The sequence below is a fragment of the Callospermophilus lateralis genome, chromosome 4, assembly GCF_048772815.1.
Source record: "Callospermophilus lateralis isolate mCalLat2 chromosome 4, mCalLat2.hap1, whole genome shotgun sequence".
Taxonomy (NCBI): Eukaryota; Metazoa; Chordata; class Mammalia; order Rodentia; family Sciuridae; genus Callospermophilus; species Callospermophilus lateralis.
In genome coordinates this window covers 48,275,786-48,300,542 of record NC_135308.1, presented here as the reverse complement: position 1 = coordinate 48,300,542, position 24,757 = coordinate 48,275,786, and the positions used below count along the sequence as shown (strand labels likewise).

The 24,757-nt window shown below is 43.6% G+C and overlaps 2 pseudogenes; both read left to right on the top strand.

Annotated features, from left to right (window-relative positions):
- Positions 1 to 15,362: 15,362 nt before the first annotated feature.
- Positions 15,363 to 16,665, top strand: LOC143398230 (melanoma inhibitory activity protein 2-like; annotated as a pseudogene).
- Positions 16,666 to 17,129: 464 nt separating this feature from the next.
- On the top strand, positions 17,130 to 17,826 carry LOC143398229 (melanoma inhibitory activity protein 2-like; annotated as a pseudogene).
- The last annotated feature ends 6,931 nt before the right edge of the window (positions 17,827 to 24,757 follow it).

The window sequence follows — 24,757 nt, the reverse complement described above, 5'->3', positions numbered from 1 at the left end:
AGTTTTCAATAGCACATGAGTATTAAGAGGCACTATTTGTTGAACATTTACTGAGGGTTAAGTATTATCATAATAAGCACATTAGTACTGTAAACCCTCTTCATATTTACATGGGCCTTTAAGCTAGGCAATATCAGAGCCTGGAGTTTGCACCCAAGTAAATGGCATGTAGAAGGGCGATCCACTCCCTGGGGCTCTAGTGGATGTGAGGATTGCAGTCCCTTCCACGGCCTTCAGACCTGTGCATAATAAGTGTCACTCTAATGTCATGTACTGCATTGTGTGGGGGAGGTGGCAGTGACCATCAGGGAGTCACTTGATGATGGCTTTCTCTGGATCTGCAAAGGACTTATTTCCACCAACAGCACCTGGAAGGCACGTATGTTAGTCCCTGTGGTTGCTATAGCAGATTACCATAAACTGTGGTTCTGGATGTGGGAAGCATGGGAGAGGCCAGTAGGGCCACCTCCTCCTAGAGGCCCAGGGGACACCTGTTCACTGCCTTTTCTAGTTTCAGAAATAGGCTACTTTCCCAGGTCATTTCCCTGCTTCATCTCAAAATTAGCAGTGTGGTGCCTTCACCTCTCTCCATGGCCTCTGATCCCACCACCACATCGTCTTTGGCTGTAGCTCTCCTTCTCCCCTCAGGAAGACCCGCCCAACAACTGCCCCAGTCAAGGTTCTTAAAGGCATCTGTGACATTCCTTTGCTACACATGTTGCTTTCCTAAGACTGGTGTCACAAGTTATTACAAATATAGTGACTTGAACAACAGAAATTTACATTTACCTTGCTCCAGTATGTTTAACTCTAGCTGTTTCTGTTGCTCTTCAAGTGACTTTCATTAAGTTTGAGGAATTTCCCTTCCATTCCTGCTTGTCTGTTTGTTTGTGTGTCTGTTGAGATGACTGCATGGATTTTGTCCTTTGTTCTATGTGGGGTTATAGAGAAAAAGAGTTTTGAAGTATTTTGAAATGGTTTTTCTTCACAAAGTGGGAGATGACAGCACTGTGGGCCACCTCTTTTTGGATCATGTTTTAATTTTTAAATTTAAGTTAAATTTTTGCTTGTTTGTCCCCTAATTCCATAGAAGGGTGGGGAAGTTGCAGCAGAACTGTCTTTGGTTATTTAACAACACTGAGAAGGAAACGCTCTGTGAGAGGTTCTTTGGTGAGCTGATGAGCTCCTGAGCTCCCCAGGGCAGCAGACATGTCCACCTGACACACCCTGTTCCAGCTCCTCCCCTGTCACCTGGGGAGCAAGCACTGATGGAGGAGTATGTGAATGGCACTGTGGATATGCCAAAGGGAACATGCAACAGGAATTTGGTGTGGCCCTCTCCTGAGATGCAGTGCTCCCTGCTCAGCTCTCTCCCATGTGCAGTGCTGCTGTGAGGCCCCATTCTGACAGGTCATGGTGGAAAGGCTGTAAACATTGATGTAGCTGCATCACTGTGATATGATGATTTTAAACGCTTTAAATATAGATAAAGGAGTGGAATAGCTAGGTCAAATGAGGGTTCCATTAAAAATTTCCCAAGGAATCTCCATACTGCTTTCCAGAGTGGTTGTACCAGTTTGCAGTTCCACCAGCGGTGTATGAGTGTAACTTTTTCCCACATCCTTGCCAACATTTATTACTTCTGTTCTTGATAATTGCCATTTTGACTGGAGTGAGATAAATCTCAGTGTGGTTTTAATTTTCACCTCTCTACTTGCTGCAGATGTTGAACATTTGAAGTGAGCCTCAGAGTTGAACTATGTAAAGCTTTGGAGCTACTGGGCACCCATGCATTTTACATGCATGAGTTCATGCAATAATGTGCTCACAGTGCCTGAACCTTACATGGCCTGGCTGTAGAATCCATATCTTACAGGGGTGTCACCACAGTCAGTTATCCCCAAATGAAGCAAGCACAGTGCAGGGTCTTGCCTCTGAGCTAGGCTCTCAGGCTGCTTTCTTTGGTGCTCCTTGACTTCACACTGAATGTGCCCTGGGCCTGGTCTAGCTGCTGATATTTGGGGTGGGCTGTTCTCTCCCTACTCTTAGATTGCACATTGGCCATTTTGAACCTACCTTGAGAGGTTATGATTATTACCTTCTATAGATAAAGGTGTGTCCTCTTTTTCTCTTAAATATCTCAAATGTATACAGAGAAATTCACTCATGTTAGGAACTAACGAACATCAAAAGAATGAAAGACTGGAACTCCTTTTGCAGCCAAGGTCCTGGCACCAAGGAGACATGATGAACATAGATGAGAGATTCAGAGACTCTCACATGTTTTCCCCAAATACAGGGAGATTAGCAGGAGTAATTTATTGTGCTTTGTTGATGATACTCACTAGAATGTTATGAACTCTTGGAAGTGATCGCTCCCTGTTCAGGTGGTAAAATATGAATTCTATCTCAGAATAAAACAAGGGTATGAGCTTCCTTGGGGAGCAGGCAGAGGGGATTGCATAGTCTGCTGTTCAAAAGACACGGGATTGTCACTTGCATTCTGTTGTCAAGAGGAATGGGCTCCCAGCAGTGAGAGATCCTTTTCCCCCCACACACAATCTTCTCATCCTTCTCTGATTATATTGTCTCTCACATGGTCTTGGTTCTCTCAGCCCTCTTCTACTTACAATAATGAAAGACCTGAGACTGGATAGCTTTATAAGGAGAAGAGGTTTAATTTTGCCTCATGGTTCCGGAGGTCCAAGGTCAAAGGACTCCATCTGATAATGACCTTCTTGCCAGCAGAGTTCTGAGTTCATGTAGCCAGAGACAAACAGCACACATTGAAAACTTGCTATTTCAAGTAGAGGTCACAGTAACCCCTTTGGATAACAGGAATTTTACCTCCATGAGAAATATGTTCTCCTGTCCTAACCCAAAGAATGAACTGAGAGTCACAAAGTATCGCAAAAAGCCAGGCTTTACTGACAACCTTGGAAGCCTGGGTTTCTGAGGACACAGGCACACCCCTACTATTAAAACCAGCATTTTATCCTCTACAGGTGCAAGGTCCCCCTCCAGCTCCTCAGTGCCTGAGAACCATGGGGTGCACAGTCTTCCTGAATGTCACCCAGGTTTTACTCTCCACTATTGGTTATTTAAAGGGATATACCTGGAGTTTCTCCACCTCCCTTTCTTTTTCTGGGCAGGAGGGCCTTTCTGGGTTTGGTCTGTCCTGTGTGAGGACAGGCTGTTGGTCTGTTGGTCAGGCTGGGCCCTTTTCCCTCACCTCCTGTGTGTCAAGTTTGTCTTTTTCCTCACTCAGGTGTTAACTACTGGTAACCATTTGTTTGGTTTCCTCTTTGGCTGATTTATAGTATTTTGCATTTAAGACTAAATGTTGCATTTTGATAATGGACAGCTGGACTTTCTATTTCTCACCTCCACTGCAGAGATGAAGAGATGAATGTTCCTAGAGGTAAACTGTCCAGGCCCATGCATATGTGATGGAAGGCACAGGAAGCTGGAGCCCAGGTTCAGGTTACTCCAGAATCTGCACTTCACTGATGATGTGCCGCCAATGTACATGTGATCTGTAGAATTTGAGGAAGATTTAGTGAATCTGGAGGATTCTGATTTGGGAGTGGGATGTCTGGTGTGCAGGGTGTGGGAGGGCACAGTGAGGCTGGAGGACATTTTGATGAAGGGTGTCGTGGTGAATCAGAGCCCTAGACGGAAACTGCAGTCTGTTGAGATGTCAGCAGCGCTGAGCAAGCAGACTGCAGTCCTGTGTGAAGCCCAGACCACTGGTCTGTTGAAGGTGGGGAGAGTGTGCAGTCTGCACAGCTGCGTGCCATCGGGAAAGCCACTGCTCTTGAGGAGACCATGAGGATGAAATTGGAGGTGACACCTGATGCCTGAAATTCAAAATGTGGATCATTAAGAAATTGATGACCATCCCCAATCCACAGCATTTCAGGGCCTAGGCCCATCAGACAGCAGAGGTGGCTCATGGCACAACACAACACAGCCATGGTGTCCTGGGCAAAGGAGGCCCTTCCAGGGCAAACCAAGAGGTGCACACCTGCAGCCTGCCTAAGGATGGATTCTTTATGGAGTCTTGTATTTGAGTCAGGGTAAATGGGTATAGATCTTGAGAAGAGTCCTCAAAGATGGAACTGGCACATCTATTAAGAATAGAACCAAAACAATATAGGAGCATCTCACAAAAAATCCTTTTTTTGAGATGTGCACTTTGCCTTGGTAAGCTGGGTATGTTGTGGGGTGGGGCTGGGTGTGTTGTGGAGTTGGCCTGGTCACTGTCCCCAGTGAAGGAGCTGAGCTCTGTATCTCTGGAGGCTGAGGCAAAGATGTGTTAATCAGAACTGTGGCTCTGAGTGGCAAGGTCCAACTACTGAGTTCCCCCAGTAGAGGGGTGTGATGGTGACATAGCAGACAGTGGGAGGCATGGGATCTTGGTGATGGCAGCAGCCAGAGAATGGATCTGTTCACTATACTTTCTGTTCTTGTAACCATGCACCAACTTTCTTCAACTTTCACCAACTTTCAGGATCACAGCTGTTTTAGTCTCAAGTCACATCTATGTATCATTGTAAAAAGAGAAGAGAAGAATCTTTTACCCTCCTGTTCAAAAACTTTTGAGGAAGTCTCCTGGACAGTTGAGAATAATCCAACTCCTCAGCTTTGTGCTGGGGCTGGTGGTGGGAACTTGGCTGTGGTGGGGCTGCGGTGGGGATGGGGGGCAAGTATTGTGGGCATGCTCAGGGAGCCGATTAGGCATGCCTGGGTTACATGTTTATCTGGCAAGCAGAATCTTAGGACATAGGAAGAGGCTAGAGTTGCTAGGCAGATGAATAAGACAAGAGCCCCTCTGCAAAGATTTCTGCTTTAGAAGTTAAAAATTCATGTGTGTTTCCAGACCTAACTGTTGGGTCTGGGAAATCCAGAAATGCAGGTGATATTCTAAGTTACCAATGGCTGCCCTCAAAATTCATGTGTGGAAGAAAAGCAAGCTTATCACCAGAGCTGTGAGCCCTCTGTTGGGAACTTTGTTCTTGATGGTGACTAAGCAGTTCACCAGGTAGTCCAAGAACACCCAGGTCCTCCTGGCAGGAGAAGCCTGCAAAGGCAGAGATGCGGAACAGTAGGACATAGGATGGCAAAGAGCCTGGGAGGCAGGCAGCAGCTGGGTTGCAATGGCCATTCCAGCTTCTATCCTGACATCCCTAGAGGATGTTATTTTATTAAGTGAGAATTTTAGAAAGTAAACTGAAAATAAAGGTGATTTTGGCAATAGGGTGAGGGATGGATGAGAGGTAGGAAAAGGCCCTTGAAGAATACCCTTCTATTTCTCCAATAAGAACCCAGGAATGGTTCAGACAGCAAAAAACAGGGCAATGAAGCTGAGTGGATTCAGGGTGAAGAGGACCTTGCCATCCTCATGGTCCACACTTTCCTACACCTCCGCCCAGTCCCACCCAGTCTCTCTCTATGCCATCTCCTTATTGTCTTCCATACCATTTAGCTCTGGTTGACATTGTGATATTTATTTGCTGTGTTTATCATTGGCATTTGAAATTTTGCTGCCTCATGTCCCACATCATTCTGTGAAAAAACAGTGTGTCTAAATTACTAAGCAAATGTCTGGTCAAGTGATCATGAGGCATGATTTTCATCTTGCCACGAACCCATGATGTGACAGGACATCTCCCAGGAGCACCCACCCTGGAGAAGGAAAGTTTTCCTCCCTGAAGTGGGTGCCATAAACAGGGAAGAGCACTATGGAATGTCATGCCTGGCTTGGGGGGCAAGTTTTGCCCCCCAAATTATAACTTTGGTCTCATGAGCTTATAGCCAGGTCACATGAGTGAGGCTCTGTGACAGACACTCCTGAAACTCTCATGCCTTCTCACCCCCTTTTGACCATATGGAAAAAGGATGTGTTCAGAGCTGTGTGAGGGGAGGGGAGCAGTGGTTGGCAATGTGAGGGAGAGCAAAACTTGGCCTACAGACAACACAGTGGGGAAAATGCTGCTTGGCTGGTTCTTGGCTACTGTGAACCTGGTGTCAATCATCTGTAATGAGGAAGCAGCCTGTGTGCAGACCTCGCTCACTTAATTAGAACAACATAGGAGACACCTGTGCAAGTCTGCCCAGGTTGATAATTATCTTTCCCCCTTTTTTTCTGTAACTTTCTATTTGGGGTGATAGGCTTCACTGAGCCATACTCCATGCTTTTGTTGCTGTTGGCTTGTTTGTTTATTTAGGGTCTGGAATTAGAGCCTCTCTCCTGTCCTGTGTGGGGCTCTTGCTGCTCCTCAGAGGGCACAGCCTTGGTCAAGCTCATTGCCTTCTGGTAGGACAATGGGGTAAGCAGTGCTCTTCCACTGCCTAGTACTTGAAGTCTCTGCTAAGTAGTCTAAAATTCAAATTCTGGCCTTGCAAATCAATCTACAGATATTGCTTCAGAGTTTCTTCAAGCATGGCATGTGGCCCTTCTGGTACATAACATGAGACTTGGTGGGACTTAAAACAAGTAGCTATCAGATTGTTTTTAATGTACCTCAGGAAATGATGTATTTAGTGCAAGGAGCCCATTCCTCATGAATGCATTTTATTGGGGGCTGAGCTGCATGGGCAGAACTGAGCTATTACTTGTCATTCCCAAACTGTGACCTGGAGGGACAGGAACAGGTCGTGTCTGTGAAAATTATGATCCTACAGCAAGTGACTTCCTACCAGGAGTGTTGGAGAGATGGAGAGACTGAGGGTATGAGTCACCAGCAGAGTTCCTCCTGCTCTGATTTGAAAGCATTCAAAGCTCCACTGGACTATCTTTCCCAGTGGAAATGAAAGCTGTTTATGAAGCCAAGACATGGCAGACCCTGTGACCATGCCACACAGATAACCGAACTTTGGGAGGCTTGGCCTGAGAAGCCATTGGCTCAAACCTCACAGGAACTTGAATCTCCATTATTTTTGTTACTTTACAAACACATATTGTGCTGCCAGGTGCTAGAGCTGCACAGATGATTAAGGCCTGACTCTTAGCCTCAGTGGTCACAATTTAGAAATGCTCCTTTAAAGCTGTATGCAAACTGATATGGGGACAGGAGAGTCATGGCTGACAGGCAGTAGTGACTTCCTGGAGCAGGTGTTTTGGGGGCTGTATCTCAAGGGATGGTAGGAGGCATGCAAGTCCTTTACAGTAAGAATCCCTGTAATTTCACCCTGGGGGGCTACTTCTCAGGCCATCCCACAACAGAATTGTAGCCAGGATTCAACCAGCAATTGCCATGCTAGAAAGGAAAGAGTCAATCAAGGCATGGATTCTGGTGACTAACTGGGCCAGCAAGGCCTGCCCTAGCACCAGGCTTTCCTCTCTGACCTTGGTTGGATGCTGGTTTCCTGGACCTCCCCAAAATCTTTACCATGTGAGAATGGGTGTCCAGACTTCTCTTGGCAGCAGAAAATGAGTCTTGCCTCTTCCAGGTGTTCAGCATGGACCTTTCTATGAATTGTAGTAGGTGGTGGGAGGTTACTTTTCTCCTTTTCCTAAGATCTCAGAGATAAAAATTCTTAGCTTCTGATTTTTACAAGTTAAGTTTACAGTTCACACCATTTACACATTTACACCATTCTTTTTGTAAAACTTTATCTTCTTTAAAAAATTATTTTTCATTGTGGTGGTACACATCTGTAAACCCAGTGGCTTCAGAGACTGAGGCAGGAGGATCACGAGTTCAAAGGTAGCCTTAGCAACTTAGAAGACCTTGTCTCAGAATAAAAAATTGAAAAAAAATGATGTGTGGGGATGTGGTTGAGCACTCCTGGGTTCAAACCCTAATATCTCCTCACTAAAAGTAGTTTCAAAACAAGTTTGAAAAACACACATAATTCTATCCTTCAGTATTCCTCTACTTTCTGAGACTATGCTAATCCTGCAAAATATTTGTCTTTTATATGAAGGATTTATAAACCCACCATGAAGACTTAAGCTCATGGTCCCAACACCTGTGCATGTGGCACATGGTACCTATGCTCCAGAGATACGACCCAGAAGCCTGTGACCTGGTTACAACTGTGCAGGATTCTGGCAACACCATGTGCTTCTGGGCTCATCAGGTGGACACTCTGTCCTTCCAGGCATGTGAAGCATAGGACTCTTATAAAAACATGTAAGTGCTGGTGGTACATTTTATGTCTTCCCTGTGAATGGATGAAGTGCTTAAATGAAGATATCTCATAGATAAGAACATGATAAGGTTTGCACCAAAATCTTAACCTTGGGCTGTGGTTGCTGGCATACTCTTGATAAGGGGCACCATTTTGGTAGTGCTTGTCTAAAAAAGTAGAATTGAACTTTGCTGAATGCAATTGGGGCAGGGATTTCTTTAGAAGTAAAAGACTGGCTTTTTTGTCCATTTTTTTCCTCTATAGAGGTGGTTTAGCAGTGGAGGATGAGGGACAGAGAGTCTCTTTCAGCAGGAGATGTCGTGGGCATCTCAAATTAAGGTAAGCAGCAGCCCCTTGTTTGGATAGACTAAATGTAGCCAGCAAGCCCTGGGCATCTCCTAAGCACAGAGAGTGCACATGTGATTCCATCTAGATGAAATTCTAGAGAATGCAGAACAGTCTACAGTAGAAAAATCTCATCAGCAGTTACATGGAGCCAGGAACTCAAGGAGTGCTGGATGGAAAAGAGGCATTCAGGGCAACATTAGACATCAGGATTCATAGATATACACAGTATCAAATTCACAGACCTGTACCCTTTAAATATATGCATCATATTAATTATACATTAATTATAAATTATATCTCAGCAAGGTTGGTTAAAGGACCCCATGTGTGCATTAACCTTTCCCCATTAGCCTATGGTCCTCTAAAGCCAAGGCCACACCTTCCTTGTGTGGGCTGCACCAAGGTAGCAAAGCATTGCACCCAGGAGTCCTCTAACACAGAGCCGCAGTGTGAACACACAGTCTACATCTCCCAGCTGTGATCACTGGAGAAGCAGCCTAACCTGAGCCTCAGTTTTCCCATCCATAACATCAGGACACAACACCTAATATACATAATATTTGGAGATTGTAATTGGTATGATTCTAGGTAAAACTTTGAAAACAATTGTTATGCAATAAAAATACATGATAGGTATTATTATTCATTTTTTTATTATTTGGCAGAAATTCAAGGTAAAATAAATAGTTTGGGATCTATTGTACCTTAGAGTCAACTTTGCTAAACAGTAATACATAAAAAGTGTTCAGATATCAATTAAGTAGGTTTTTTTTTTTTTTTTGCTGTCTTGTTATGAAATTTCAATATATTCTGTGAATTTTGTGAGAAACATACTACCCGATTATGTAGTGTTCTTTTCTTCTAACTTAGGGGCACACTTCTAAAGTTGTAGAAGGTGTCATAAGGAAGAAGTTTAATGCACAATCTCCCATTTCAAACTGATGGGTCAACAGTTTGGCAAACACAGAGCATGGGTAATACAGATGATATTCCTGCTGCTCTCCTGAATAGAAAATGAAGATGATTATGTGTTCTCTGAACAACTGTGTAGAGAGTACACACACCCATCTCATAGGCTTTAATCTCAATCCTAGAAACAGCCTGTTCTATAAGATTCTGTTTTCTTCACCCAGGAGACAATTCAGAAGTATTAAGTGAGTTGCTTGATGCTGCCCACTACCGTGTGCTAGAGTCAGGATTCAAAAACCCTGTCCTAATGGAATGAGCCTCCTGACCCGTGCTGTATTGCCCTTCCCTGATCTGGTCTTCTCCGCAAGAGATGAAAGAAGAAGGCAGTGTCCATTCCCATGGACCTCCTCAGCTGGGGAGTGTGTGTGGGACAAGTGACTCAAAGTTTTCATTGCAGTGTACATCTCCACCAATGACCAAAAAATATCTCAGGTTGTTGCTTTTGGGGTTACAAATTCCTTAAGATTCATTAAGATGATACTGATGTTGTGAAGTGGAAATGCCAAAGGTCCTTCTCTGTGACTGGGATGAAGGTGAGAGTTTGGTTTTAATCAATGGTCAACTACTGCATCCAGAAACATGACTGCTGGGTAGTGGGAAGCCACCACTTCCTCCTCATGGAGTACATTTGTAATGGTACCATTTCACTGAGGAAGGTGTTAACTTGTCTCATAAGACTTGGAGGTTTTCTGTGGGTGTGGAAGTTTGTATTTCCGGTATCACTCTTGAGCCATTCACCTGATGATCCTTAGCAGGCAGGTGGGGTCCTGGTTTGAGACTTGGAGGAGAGGTCTGAGCTTCAGCTCCAAATCCAGGTGAAGAGGGGATGAAGGGAAGTGTCAGGTTCTAGTTAGTGGCTTGTCAAATTGGCTGTGTGGAGGCATCACTGGTTGAGTTGTGAGCCTTGCCATATGTCCCAGCCTGACACAGACTTTTAAGAAAACAGCTCTGCCAATTTTAACCAAGACTAATTTTTGGACTTTTGACTTCTGGCACTTCAAGATAATAAACTTATTTTAAGCTTTAAAAAAAATAGGGAGACTGGGGTTGTGGCTCAGTGGTAGATCACTTGTCTAGCACATGCAGGGCGCTGGGTTTGATCCTCAGAACCACATAAAAATAAAGTAAAGCCATTGTGTCCAACTACAGCTTAAAAAATGAAAAATAGTAATCTGTGACCTTTATCCAATTATGTCATATTGCTAGCCTCAGTTCCTTCATCTGCAAAATGAGAACATGTCCCCTTTTCAGTTTTTTGATTGTGTTGTGAATTGGTGGTTTATTTCCTGATGTCTCTTAATGACATGTTGTCTACTCTTTCTTTTTTGCTCAACTATACATTTTCCTGTTGGGCCAGGAGAGCAAAGCAGTAACACTTTATTTGCTTATCCTGAAGATGAAAATTGAAATGGAGCCTTATATTGCCTAAGTCTGAATCTGTGAATGGATCAATTAAAGGGTTGCCTCCAAATGCTGAGTCAAAAAACCAGGCTAAAGTGTTACATTCTTACCACTATTCTGCACATTTCATGAGTGCTTTGCCTCATGGATTTACCAGGATTTTAATCTAGTGCAAATCTCTTTTGGTTTTTCAGAAGATCCTCTTTATGGCTTGAGTTAAATATGTTTTTATGTAACCAAAACCTTTTGTGAATCTTCTAATATGGTACCAGAGTGAAATAAATTGCACCTGGGGTTTGATTACTGGTGGTTTGAGTTAATGGGAAAAGGTAAGGAGAAGAAAAACCACATTGCAAGTTTATGTGACTTTATTAAATTATGTTTACAGGTTTACTTGTCACAATTTTATATCAAAATGTTTTTTATGGCATCTGTTTATCAGTATTTGCAACTAATTAGTGCCTGAAAATTTCCTTTTATGGGAATCATGTTCTTGTGGTCATACTGATGTCTAATAAATCAGAGCTGTCACAGCTCACATGATTTGCTGTTGTTAGGTTTTGTTTGTATTTTTCTGGCTGGAGCATCTCCTTTTCTCTCTCCTTCCCACAGGTTTCCAACAATGGTGACTTCAATTTTTGTGAATAGGAAGAAAATGAAGAGTAAAGTGGTGAGGCCTTGGTTGTGGCTCAGTGGTAGAGCACTTGCCTAGCATGCATGAGGCACTGGGTTCGATTCGCAGCACCACATAAAAATAAACAAACAAAATAAGCTGTGTCCATCTACAACTTAAAAAATAATAAAAAAGTAAACTGAACACAATAGTGAATTTCATTCACCAGCAACCTGGGAGGTGGAGGTCATTGTCACTTGTAGATTGAGATCTCAGACACAGAGCTGAGCCAGATCAAGGGCTAGAGGATTTTGGTGGCTTCCACAGTGGTCAGTGTTCGAGGTTCAGATAAATCTGACTTGGGACTCACTCACACTTTAATATTAACATCTCCTAGATTAGTTGTGGGGATGCAGTGAGATGACAGATGCAGCTGGCATGAGATCTGGCATTGACTATAGCTGTTTTGCATCCCCATATTATTCCTGTTCATTCCTGTGTTCCTCTTTTGCAGTCTCCCTGCTAATGGATGTTAACCATTTTTTATGGACACAGTGCAGAGATTAAGACTATAAGCACTAGAATGAGGCTTCATTCACTTTAAGTGGTTTTCCCACTTAAAGTTCTGTGAACTTGTAGCTTCACCTGTCCATTCTTCAGTTTATTTGTCTAAATTGAGAATAATAAATAATATTATTGAAAAATTGTCCTATTAATTCAATGACATGATGCATACTTCAGTAGATAGAATTCTAAAGATGAACTGCTTGCTCTCTAAGAATCCCATCTCCTGCTTTACCAAACACTGATCTGATAGTGTGATGAGGGGACTTCACAGAAAGAACTACAAACAACTTATGGATCTTATGAAGAGTACCCTCATGGTCCAGACCAATCAGATTAACCATTTTAGAGCAGAACATTCTTCCTAGCCTCACGGACATACCATCCAGTATATGGCCCACAGGCTTGGTCTGAGAGTGTCCTTGGCTTCTTCCACTTAATTTACTTAGTTACTCACTTCCATTGTATGTGACACCAGTGTTGGTGTGCAACAGATTGGACAGGCTTAAAAGTCATCCTTCAGCCTGGAGACAGGGGAAGCCCTGGACTAGTTGTCCTGTCACTACACAGTAACTGGGTGTTTCCTATAGCAAGACATTAGGAACAGCAACTCTTTCTAGCTCATTAACAGCACTCAAGACTGCTTCTTCTACACTCACACTGCCATGATGTATATCAATACTAGCCTTCTGAAGACAGAAATTGGCAGTGATAGAGAAAACTTGCATATCTTTCTCTTTGACAATACTTTTCCAATAAGTCCCAGAAATTCATGGTATTTATTAAGTTCATCTTGGATAACCTCTGGAAATAGGAAAACTTCCTCTGAAATCTGATAAAGAGCTAGGGAAGTAGCTCAGTGGTGATGCAGAAGGACCCTGAACTTGACCCCAATAGCAGTAAATATTTTAAATATTTATTAAAAATTTAATTTTAAGAAACTTCCAATTATGGTACTATCCAAAGGGAAACAAAAGATTATACGGGATTCCCCATCTGGTCCCAGAACATGACTCATAGGAGTCAAAGCCAACCTCACAGGTGCTACAGACACAGGAAGTGGGTCAGATTCCACTTTCCACTTTCCACCTCCATCTCCCTCCCACACAGGCAGGTCTACTCCTGATTTCCAAAAGCTTTCTCATCAATAAGAAGTCATGAAAACAGGGCCATGAACAAAGAACTTGTAGATGCCCTGGTCTATCCCCTGTTGCTGCTTACTAATTGTGTCCTCATTGCAAAATCCCAGCACACCTTGGGGTTTCTATTTTCTCTCCTATACAATGCAAATCACCTTTACCCAAGGTCCTTAGGAGGATGGCAGAGCACAGTGAATGCAAAATTCTGCCACTGGGGACAGCACACAGAGGTCACCAGGACCATTTCTTACAGCTGTTGACCCACCACTGACAGCAGCTCCCTGAGCTGAGGTGTGAGGGACTGGGCCTGAATTCAACCAGGTTGACCCACTTCTGAGATGTGTGACTTGGACAACTCACAAGTTGTCTCTTGGTGACAATTTCTCTTCTATTACAAATGATTCTGTTCATGCCAGAATCTAGGTGTGATACTCAGAAAAGGTCAGAAATCGTAGAATAAGAAGGAGCTATTTGTATCAGATTATATCTCTGCCCTTATCCACACTCAGGGCCTGGAGAGCTTAGCTACCACCTCTTGATTTATACCAATCAGTGGCCAGCAAGATTGATATCACTTCTGGATCCACCAAGACCTGAACTGCTCTGGCCTTCTCTGCTTCAGTCACCACTTAGCAGTTGCCACTGCATGAAGATGTGGCTTTTAATCTATGGCTATTGAGCAGTGATGGCTCATGAGCTGGTGGGTCAGGAGCCCTGCCTCTCATCTTGTGTCCTCTCACCAAGTGTCCCGGAAAGTCTTCAAAGGTGTTTTCAAGCTTCCCCACACCTTTTGTACCCCTAACCAACAATTTCTCTACAATGTGCCAAATATGCTTTCTCTACCCAGGACAACAGGCTTCTGTGTCAGTTTCTAGCCACAAATGACAGTGGATCTAAAGGAATTCCTGCCTGCACCCATCACAACCCCCCTGTCAAGATGATCTTAAAAAAAAAAACATGCAGGTGATTCCTATCACTGCAACCTCTCAAAACAAAGATGTCCCTTTGCAGAATCAACTAACCTTTAAAGCCTCCTGAATCCCCTGGGGCTTGGACAAAAGGCATGGTAGATAAAGCTGATTCTGATATCAGTGGGCAGAGGAAGTAAGAAAAGTGAGTGGCTGGTACCTAGATAGTCTTCAGCCTCCATCAAAGTGTAACTATGACCTCAGGGAGGGAGATCCTGGGCATCAGGGAGAAACACCTGTCTGGCAAAAAATGCTAAGACTCAACCCCATAAGTTATAGCCCAAAGGTGGTCTACTGGATAGCTACAAGGGCACTGCCTTCTGTAGGGTCAATGTCAAGATAGCCTGCTTGTAAGGCTGGATCTCCTGCCTGAAGAAACTCCTTCCCAATTCCAGGTACTGCAATCAAAGCCCTCATTGAACTTGAGGGCATAGAGGTGGGATGGAAGTGAAATCCTCCAAAATCAGGGCCTTGAGGTGCCCTAGAGAACAACCACAACCCAGAGATATGGAATGAGGTGAGGGCCTGGGATCAGGGCTCAATGCCTAGATTCCGAGACCATTCAAACTCTCTGCATCTTAGATATTCAAGGTGCTGCCAGGGAATTAGTTAGAATAGCCTAAGAGAAAGGAGATCCACCAAGGGATCCAGATGTCAAGTTCTTCCCTTCTTCAAACTTTTCTCCCCACCAGATTGCAGGTAGAAAGCTGCTCATTGCTAACATCGATTTAGAATTTTAGTGACATCAAAGTGGGTGATATTATGACTGTACAGAATGGCACATAATAAGTTCTGCCTTGGCCTGGCCCAAGCCAAACCAAAGGGTGGGTGACCTGGAGAAGATTCTCTCTGGTTGATTGAGATAGGCTTGAACCTGTGATGCTACCGGATTCACAGCATAGTGAAGGGGCCAAGACTTCTTTGACAGGCAGCGTGAATGTGCTAGGCCCCTGGGAACCCATGACCAGGGCTCCCCATGCCCATGCTCCCTCCCCTACTCACTGGTTTACAATGGTCTGCTCTATTGCCTGTTGCAGGTTTCTTCCTGACCAAAGGCCTGAGTGTTCACAGCCAGTTTTGGTGTGCCTGAGCATGGTGTGGTTGTGGAGGGAATAGCCAAAGTAGCCTTAGTGTGAAGGAGAGGCAACAGCTGCCCTTCAGCCCTACTTGGTGTGGTCCTGGAAGAAGTAAGCAGGATTGTAGTCTGTCTTGTTTGCAGACATGGAAACACACCCTAGTCCATGGGAGTTGGTGATATGTACAGCTATTGGATTTTCTGTTGGTCTCTTGTTTTTGTGGAGAAGTTATCAGTCTGTGAGAAGCAGGCGTTACACGAAAACAGAAGAAAAAAAAAGCTTGCTCTAAAACTTTCTGGACTAATTGAAGAAAAATGTGAACTACTTGAAAAAGTTAGCCTTGTCCAAAGAGAGGATAAAGGCTTAGAGTCATCTTTAAAGGATGCCATTTTAGAGAAGGTGTCAATAAAAGCAGAAAATTTGGAGACAATATATAAAAACCTGGATAGGTCTGAATCTAAACTTGAGGATGAAATACTCTTTCTAGAAAAAGAGGTAAAAGAAGAGAAAACTAAACATTTTCAACAGGATGAATTAATGGTGGATATGTTAAAAAGAATTAAGTCCTTAGAATATGAATCAAAATCCCTCAAATCTCAAGGTAAAAAAAAAAACTTGAGAATATTTAAAATGAATAAAGAAGCAGTTATTATAGCAATAAAAGAGGATTTGAATGTAAATTCCCAACTTCAGGAAACTCATAAACAGCTTTTACAAGAAGTTGAGGTATGGAAAGAAAAAGTGAATGGCCTCAATAAATAAAAAATGACACTTGATCACTCTAAAGTACATGCAGGACAATTTCTAAGAGATAAAGAAAATCACATTAAGTCTCTGACTGAACACTCGATACATATGAAAGATTGGGCATCTGTGGTTGGAGAAGACCTAATAGATGATGGCAACTTGGAGTTGGAAATGGAGAGTGGATCAGAAATTGGTACTCACTTAGAAGATCAGCCAAAAGGGACTTTGAAGAAACTGATTGATGTTGCTAAGATAAAGGCCTCTTTTAAACCCTTAGAAAGAGAAAGAAATCAAATTTTTAATTTATTATCTGAAGTAATTGAAACAAAGGAAGACATTATGCAGCATATTAAGAATCTTAAGACAAAACAAGCATCTTTGCAAGCAGAAAATACACAGTTTGAAAGTGAGAATCAGAATCTTCAGCAGAAACTTAAAGTTATGATGAAACTATATAAAGAAAATGTAATGGAACTGCAAAGGAAATTAATAGGAGAAAAAAATTACCAGGTAAAGCAAGAAGAGAAATTTTCCAAAGTGGAAGCAAAGATCAGCCATACATCTAAACCACTGGAGACCTACAGAAAGTGAGCAAATTATCTTCAAGAGAATTGGAGAGAACCATTCATTTTTATCAGGGGCAAATTATATACTATGAGAAAAAGCACATGAGTTGGCAGATCAGAGTGCTGATATTATGACTGTACAGAATGGCACATAATAAGTTCTGCCTTGGCCTGGCCCAAGCCAAACCAAAGGGTGGGTGACCTGGAGAAGATTCTCTCTGGTTGATTGAGATAGGCTTGAACCTGTGATGCTACCGGATTCACAGCATAGTGAAGGGGCCAAGACTTCTTTGACAGGCAGCGTGAATGTGCTAGGCCCCTGGGAACCCATGACCAGGGCTCCCCATGCCCATGCTCCCTCCCCTACTCACTGGTTTACAATGGTCTGCTCTATTGCCTGTTGCAGGTTTCTTCCTGACCAAAGGCCTGAGTGTTCACAGCCAGTTTTGGTGTGCCTGAGCATGGTGTGGTTGTGGAGGGAATAGCCAAAGTAGCCTTAGTGTGAAGGAGAGGCAACAGCTGCCCTTCAGCCCTACTCTGCCTTTGGCAGAGAGTATTCCCCAAATTGTCCCTCACCATTGGGTCAGCCTTCATGAGAAATGAGACCTTCTTATGTGGAAAAGAATGGTCCACACATACTCTCACCTTTGGTGCCAGTGGTAGAAGAAAGAGGCTCAAAGGGTCCAGAGAATTCTCTTGACAATCCTACTAGCAAGGAAAGAAGAGAATCAAACTGATGGGTTAACTGATCCTCAGAGAACACCTTCTGACACTAGGCCTCTGGCACCTCCATGTCAACTGGCCCATATGATATGATCCCTCCACCAGACCAACCATATTCTGATCCAAAGATTCCTCTTCAAAAGCAAGATGGATTTTTTTTTTTAAATTCTGGTAGACCATCTGTATCAGCAGAATTCAAAAGTTTCACTATGCTGCCTTTGGATAAAATTGATGGGTCTATGTCTTCAGATATTGAATCCAGTAGAAATGATACCCAAGTTGATCTTGGTGATTCCAATGTATCTGATTCATCTCTTCCTGCTGAAAACCAGGAAACTGGCTCTGGATTTGCTTTATCGCCTTTCCTTCCAATCAGAGGTCCATTGTTTCCAGTGGATCCAAGGAGTCATTTCATGAGAAAAGGACCTTTTCCCCCACCCACCTCCTCCAAGAAATATGTATGGAGCATCTCGAGAATATTTTCCACCACCCCCTCCATTCCCATGGTGTTTTCCTCATTATCTCCCCCCAAGAGATGGATTTCTTCCCCCACCTCCCACCCCTGCATTCTGAAAACAGAAGTGAGTTCCCTTCAGGTTTGATTCCACTTTCAAGTGAGCCTGCTACTGAACATCCAGAAGCACAACAAGAAACCTGACAATATTTCATATCTTCTTTCAAAAGTAATTTATCTCTCATTTATAGTTTAAGTAACAGCTTTTATTTAAGTGTTTAGACTTTTGCTCCAATTGAAGCTTAACGAAGATATAATTTTTAGGATAGTATTTTGTAAATAAAGATGGTTTAAATATTAATCTTATGAGCAAATTATTTCCATTTTACCTTATTCTAGAGTATAATATTTAATTTGATTAATGTACTATTATATGAGCAACAAACAGAGTTTTATGTATGTAATCTTGCAGTTGGGGATATTTTAAACTCCAAACAAAGGCTGTCCCTTTTTACAAAGAGACATATTTACTGTGATTGTAGCAAATGTGAAAGTAACTTTATGCTTAATGAAATATTTTAATTGATTTAAAGTCTTGTTTGGCATTGATAATAAAAATCAGCTAGTTTTTCCATAAAAAAGAATAACTAGAGGACATTAAGAGTTAATCAGAAAACACAACTAATAAAGGTCATGAAAATAGGAGATTTCAAATACAAAAAATAAACCAGTTCTCAGGAAACTTGTAGAAATTGGAAACCATAATATAAATTCATTCTGTCCCTGTTTTCCCTTACAACTTCTTTATTTTATACCCATTTTTCTGTGGTTCACTGATATGGAGAGTGCCCTTTGTTTTGTTTTCAGGGAGACATTTGTAAAATAGAGATGAATTATTAGGACACTGAATTGAAGAAACAAAGACATATCTCCAAATTTTGTTATTGTTAGATTCGATAGTCATAAAATGACTCTGCGAAACTACCATACTTGTTTGAAGTTCTTAATCTCAATTTCTATTTCATTTCAAATAAGTAACAATTTACAAAACTGCACCAGTCTAGAGATGACACTTCAAACAATATTTCACTGAAAGAGACCAAGAAAGAATATTTATTAAAAATTCCCTAATTAAGAATTAGTTGTTAAAGCTTTTTTTCAAGTGTTAAATATGCTCTTTGTTTTTTTGTAAAGAGTATATATTTAAGTCTAAAATAAATGCTGTAATATAATTTTCTTCTTAATTATAAGAGGCAGCTTAATCAGAATTGATGGCCAGTGAAGACTTTCAATGATACTTGAGCCCATGATTATTTTAAATGAGAAAATGGGCATTGAAAAATAATCTCTACAAGTTCAATAAATCTAATCTGTTTTCCCTCAATAGTAACACTGGTTGTTAAATCAATCCTATAGTTTTTACTTTCCAGCATAAAACATTACTCGCTCTAAATGAGTGGAAGACAAGTCTACTTTTATGGTCTGTATAAAATGGACTGATGATCCCTTACTGATGTTAATACAGAACTACTTCTGCCTAACTATTACTGGAGAATAGTTCCTAGTATATTTCATGTTTGACACCAAGAAACTGAAAGTCAGGTAATTTCAGGTTGAAAACAGGACTAAAATGCCTAAATACCATGATACAGTCCTATAAAAATTTATAGCTTCAGAAAAAAACCTGAAAGACCCTTCTAAATATGACACCATTTATTGAATCAGGTTCCAACTTTGTGTACAGTTCTGAAAATATCAGTTAAATAAAATAAAACAATATTAAAATTTGGCAATTTATAGAAAAATAAAAAAGTATCAAGCCCAAAAATGAAGTCATACACAGTACATATTTATATGTACCTAAATAATTGGGCTGTTATTACAGAAATCAAAATTCTCAAAACTAAAGAAGAGACCTGCTTCTGATATTTGAGCTGTCATAATTAAAGTAATGGTCTCTTTTACATGACTTATGTGGAGAAATATAGCACCAGTGAATGAAACTAATAGGCACATGATTAAGTGTACCTATTATCTATCTATCTAGGCTATTTGTTTCTTGTTGAGCTCCTGGGGACTTTTCTGTGGAGGGATTGACTTGCACCTTATCTGAGCCCTGGAAACCATGCAGGTTGGCAAAGAAAATCTGGGTCAGTGCTGAGCTCCTGCAGGGGATCTCCTGGTGGCGGGATAGATCCAGGGCTATCCTGTACAGTGGGCTCCCATGCATGTCAGCAAGGCAGATCTTGGAGGAGCAAGAGGTCCAGTGGGGTTCTGCAGGTGGTGGGATAACCCTGGGCCTACCCTGAACTCTTGCTCCTGCACAGGTTGTTGAGGAGGACCTGGGCTGTGTATGAGCTCCAGAACATGTCTTCCTGTTGGCAGAGGCCATCCTGGGTGGATGCTAAGCTCCAGCCAGTGTATCCTGTTGGTGGGATGAACTTGGGCCTAACCTGTGCTGAGGCTCCCTTGCAAATCTGCATGGTCAATCTGGGCAGAGACTGAGCTCCTGCTGGGTTCTGCAGGTAGCGTGAAAGACCAGGGCTTACCCTGTGTCCTGCTCCCGTTTAGGTCATAGAAGCTGATCTGGGCCAGTACTGAGCCCCAGCCGATGTCTGTCTGTGGCCAGAGGAGATCCTGGGCCATGCCTGAGTTCTGGAGAGAGTTCCAGTGGGCAAAGGCATTTCTGAGCTCCAGCGTGGTTGGCTGGTGGGTGCAGGTTGTCCAGGACAAACCTGAGCTCTGGTGGAGGTCTCACAGAAGTTTTATGGACCCAGGCTACCCTGTCCCCTGGCTCTTGGGCATGTTGGCAGTGTAGATCTAGGCAGAACCTGAGATCCAGCAGGGGTCAGTTGGTGGAGGAATGGACCCTGTGTTACCCTGGGCACCATCTCCTGTGCAGGTCAGCAAGGCGGACCTGTGTGAGACTTATGACTAAAAATTTCTTAGAAAAAAACAGGAGACAAAAAAACTTCATTGTCCAGTCATTCTCATTAGTCTTGGCAATGATTTCTTTCTTTTTTCTTTTTTTCCTTCCTTCCTTCCTTCCTTCCTTCCTTCCTTCTTTCCTCTTTCTCTCTTTCTTTCTTTCTTTCTTTCTTTCTTTCTTTCTTTCTTTCTTTCTTTCTTTCTTTCTGATACAACACCTATAGCATAGACAACAAAAGCAAGAATAGATAATGAACAACATCTGCCCATACTACAGAAGGGGACAAAAATCAGCGCAGGAGACAACCTGTAGATGTGAGGAAACACGTGAATCTGAATTTCCAAAATATATAAGAATGTCCTGGAGTTTAATGGGAAAAATGTTACCAATCCAGAGAAACTATGGCCCAAGAGCTGAGAGAGACAACTCTGGAAGGAGGGTTGTCTTTTTATGATCGTAAGCAACCCCCAGGAAAGGCATGGGTGTGAGCAATGCAATGGTGCCTAATGACTTTCCCCAGGGACCTGAGGTCTGATCCCTAGCCAATGGGGACCTTGATTACAATGATCAATTTCATGGTAAAATTTAAAAATTTGCCACAATAACTATACATAAGTTATTTGAGTTGGAATTCTTGGGCTAAAGGAAAGTGTGCACTTCAAATTTTGGTATATATTTTAAACTTCTCTGCAGAAGGGTTATGACAATTTTTCATTGCAATTATCAGAGCATGACAATTCCATTTTCTAACACTGCCAACATTAGGTTTTTTCATTCTCTTTATTCTTTTTATGTGATATGTACACACATAAATGTACTTTATATATTCTTTGGATTACTATATTGACATGAAATGCCATCTCAAGTGTATGGTATGTGATATTTTATAAACAGCCTACATTTGTCTTTTCCCATTTTTATTAAGGTGTTTGTTTCTTTTTCTTGAATTTTACGAGCTCCATATATGATTAACCTCTAGTGAACTGTTCAGAAACCCAAAGGAACATCACCAAAATACTGTATTCTACCAACTGGGAACAATTTTGCCTCATGTAGAGAGCCCTTTGACAGCTTGGTAATTCTGGTTCTATTTCCAGATTTCAGATGTGAAATCAAATTTTTCAGATGGGGTATTCTGGTGAATATGATTGATATTAGTGAAAGTCAGGGAAGAAATCTTCAATATTTTACAATCATGTTTAATTTTTACATGGATAACATTTGGGTCACCCAAATCAGGCTTAGGTAATATAAGTAAGTCTCTTGCATTGAAGAATAGAGTCAATCCATGAAGTCCTACTGAAAGTAAATGTGAATAAAATCAAGAATATGAATGAGCTAGTTTTCTTACTTTTTCCTTCCTTCCTTTATTTATTTATTGTTTTGGCTATTTATTTATTCATCAGCTCCTGGGGGGTTTCCCCTGGTGGGATTGATCCATACCTAATTAGGGTCCTGGCAGCCATGCAGATCCATGAGGAGGATCTGGCCTTACCTGAGCTCCACTGGGAGTCTGCTGATGGGTCATACAGTCCTGGGCCCTGCCTGAGTTCTGGAAGTGTCTGCCAGTGGACTGAGATACTCCTGGGTTGAGCCTCAAATCTGGTGAGAGTCTGCTGGTGGCTTGATGGACTCAGGTCTACCCTAGGTAAGGACACCCATGCAGTTGCAATAGGCTGATCTGGACAGAGCCCGAGCTCCAGAACAGGTCATCCAGTGGTGGGATGGTCCTAGGCTTACCCTGAGCATGAGCTCAGGAGAGTTTGGCCAGGCAGATCAGATCTAGGCATAAGCTCCTGCAGTGGTTGGCTGGTGGGGGAATGGACCTCTGGTCATTCTGTGCCCAGGCTTCCACTGCAGGTCATCCTCACAGATCTGGGGTGATCCTGAGCTCCCAAAAATGTCTGGCAATGAGTGGAGGAAGTCCTGGGCTGAGCCTAAGAACCACAGATGTCAGGTGGTGGCAGGTAGAACCAGGGCTTTCCCTGGGGCCTGGCTCCTGGGCAGAGCTTGAGGTCCAGGTGAGGTGTGCAGGTTGTGGGATGGAACCAGTCCTACACTTGCCAAGGTTCCCGTGCAGGTCGGAGAGGCAATCCTGAGCCAAGCCTAAGCTTCACCTGCTATCTAGCAGTGGAGAAATGAACTCAGGCCTACTACTGGACTCCCACAGGTGTACTAGGATAATGTGGGCTGAGCCCAAGCTCCAGCAGGAGTCAGCAAGTGAGCAGAGGCAATCCTGGCCCGGGCCTGAGTCTGGTGTGCATCTGACCATAGATAGAGGTGGTATTGGGCTGAGTCTAAGCTCCAGCCGGGATAGACACTGGCAGGATGGCACTATGTCTATCCATGCGTGGGCTCCCAAGTAGGTGGACTAGGCTGATCGGAGAAGAGCCAGAGCTCCAGAAGGTGTCTGCCTGTGGGGTGAGGCTGTAGAGCATGTGGCCTGAGCTCTACCAGGGGCCTACTTGTGGCTGTTGATCCCAGGCCTACCTTGGACCAGGCTCCCACACCTGTCAGCACTGCTGATCTGGGTGGGGTTGAACTTCGGTGACTGATTGTCAGTGGGTGGAGTCATTCATGGGCGGAACCTGAAGTTTGGTGCCAGTCTCATGATGACTGGATCGACTTGGGCTACCCTGTGCTCCTGTTTTGTCTCCTGCCAGGACACCGAGTTGGATCTGGATAGAGCTGGAGCTCTGGTGGGATTCTGCAGGTGGCAGGATGGAACTGGGCCACCCCTTGCACAGGATCCTGCACAGGTCAGCAATCCAATCTTGGCCATGTTTGAGCTCTGCCTGTGGGCAGATGTGGTCCTGTGTCTGGCCTGAGCGCTGCTTGGGGCCTGCTTGTGACAGTTGGCCCCAAGCTTACCATGAGCCAGACTTCCTCACCTGTCAGCCCTGATGATCTGGGCTGGGGCTGAACTTCTGCAGCAGACTGTCAGTGGGTGGAGTCCGTCATGGGCAGAGCCTGAGTTCTGTTGCCAGTCTCTTGATGACTGGAAGGACATGAGCTACCCTGGGCTAAGGTTTCCTCCTGCCAGGTCATGGACTTGGATCTGGGCAGAGCTGGAGCTCTGGTGGGGTTCTTCAGGTGGAAGAATGGAACCTGCCAGGGCTCTGGTGAAGGTCAGCCAAGCCAATCTTGGCTATATTGGAGCCCTGCCTGGGGGATGAGGAGGTCCTGTGTCTGTCCTGAGGGTTGCTTGGGGACTGCTTGTGGCAGTTGGTTCCAGGCATACCATGGGCCAGGCTCCAGTGCCTGTCAGCTAGGTTGATCTGCACAGGGGCTGAACTTAGGTGACTCTCTGAATGTGGGCAGAGTCATATCTGGGCAGCGCCTGAGATTGTGTGCCAGACTGAAGGTGACTGGATGGATTTGGCTACCTTGCTCTTGGACTCCTTTTCCTGCCAGGTCATCGAGTTGGATCTGGGCAAATCTGGAGCGGCTTCCTTTCCTACCGGGTCATAGTGTTGGATCCGGGTAAATTTGGAGCTCGGGTGGGGTATGCAGGTGGTGGGATGCACCTTGGCTTCCCCTTGCCTAGGCTCCCTTGCAGGGTAGACATGCCTATCTGGGTCTTGTATGAGCTTGGCAGGGTTTTGCCTGTGGGCAGAGTCCGTCTTGGGGGGATCCTGAGCTCAGGTGGTGGTCTGGTCTAGGCCATATGTTCTCAGTGCTACCCTCTTCCCAGGATCCTGTGCACAGCTGCAAGGCTTACCTGGTTGGATCCTGAGATCCAGTGTGTGTGGTGGGGGGGTTGGCTATTGGCAGGAGAGAACAGGATCTATCCCTTGCAGGACTTCTGAGTGGATCAGCAAGATGGATTGGGGCAGAGATGAGCTCTGGCAGAGGTGGGCCTTTGGGAAGAGACTGTCTTGTTTCTGGCCTGAGCTCTGCTCAGGGCCTGCTTGTGGCAGTTGGGTCCAGGCCTACCTTGGGCCATGTTCCTGCACCTGTCAGCAAGGCTGATCTGGGTGGCTACCAAAATGACTTTTGGCAGGATAGGCCTTTGGGCAGAGACTGCTAGTCTCATGGTTACTGGATTACCTTGGGCTACCCTGGGCTAGGACTTCATCTCCTGCCATACCATGGAGTTGGATCTGGGTAGAGCTGGAGGT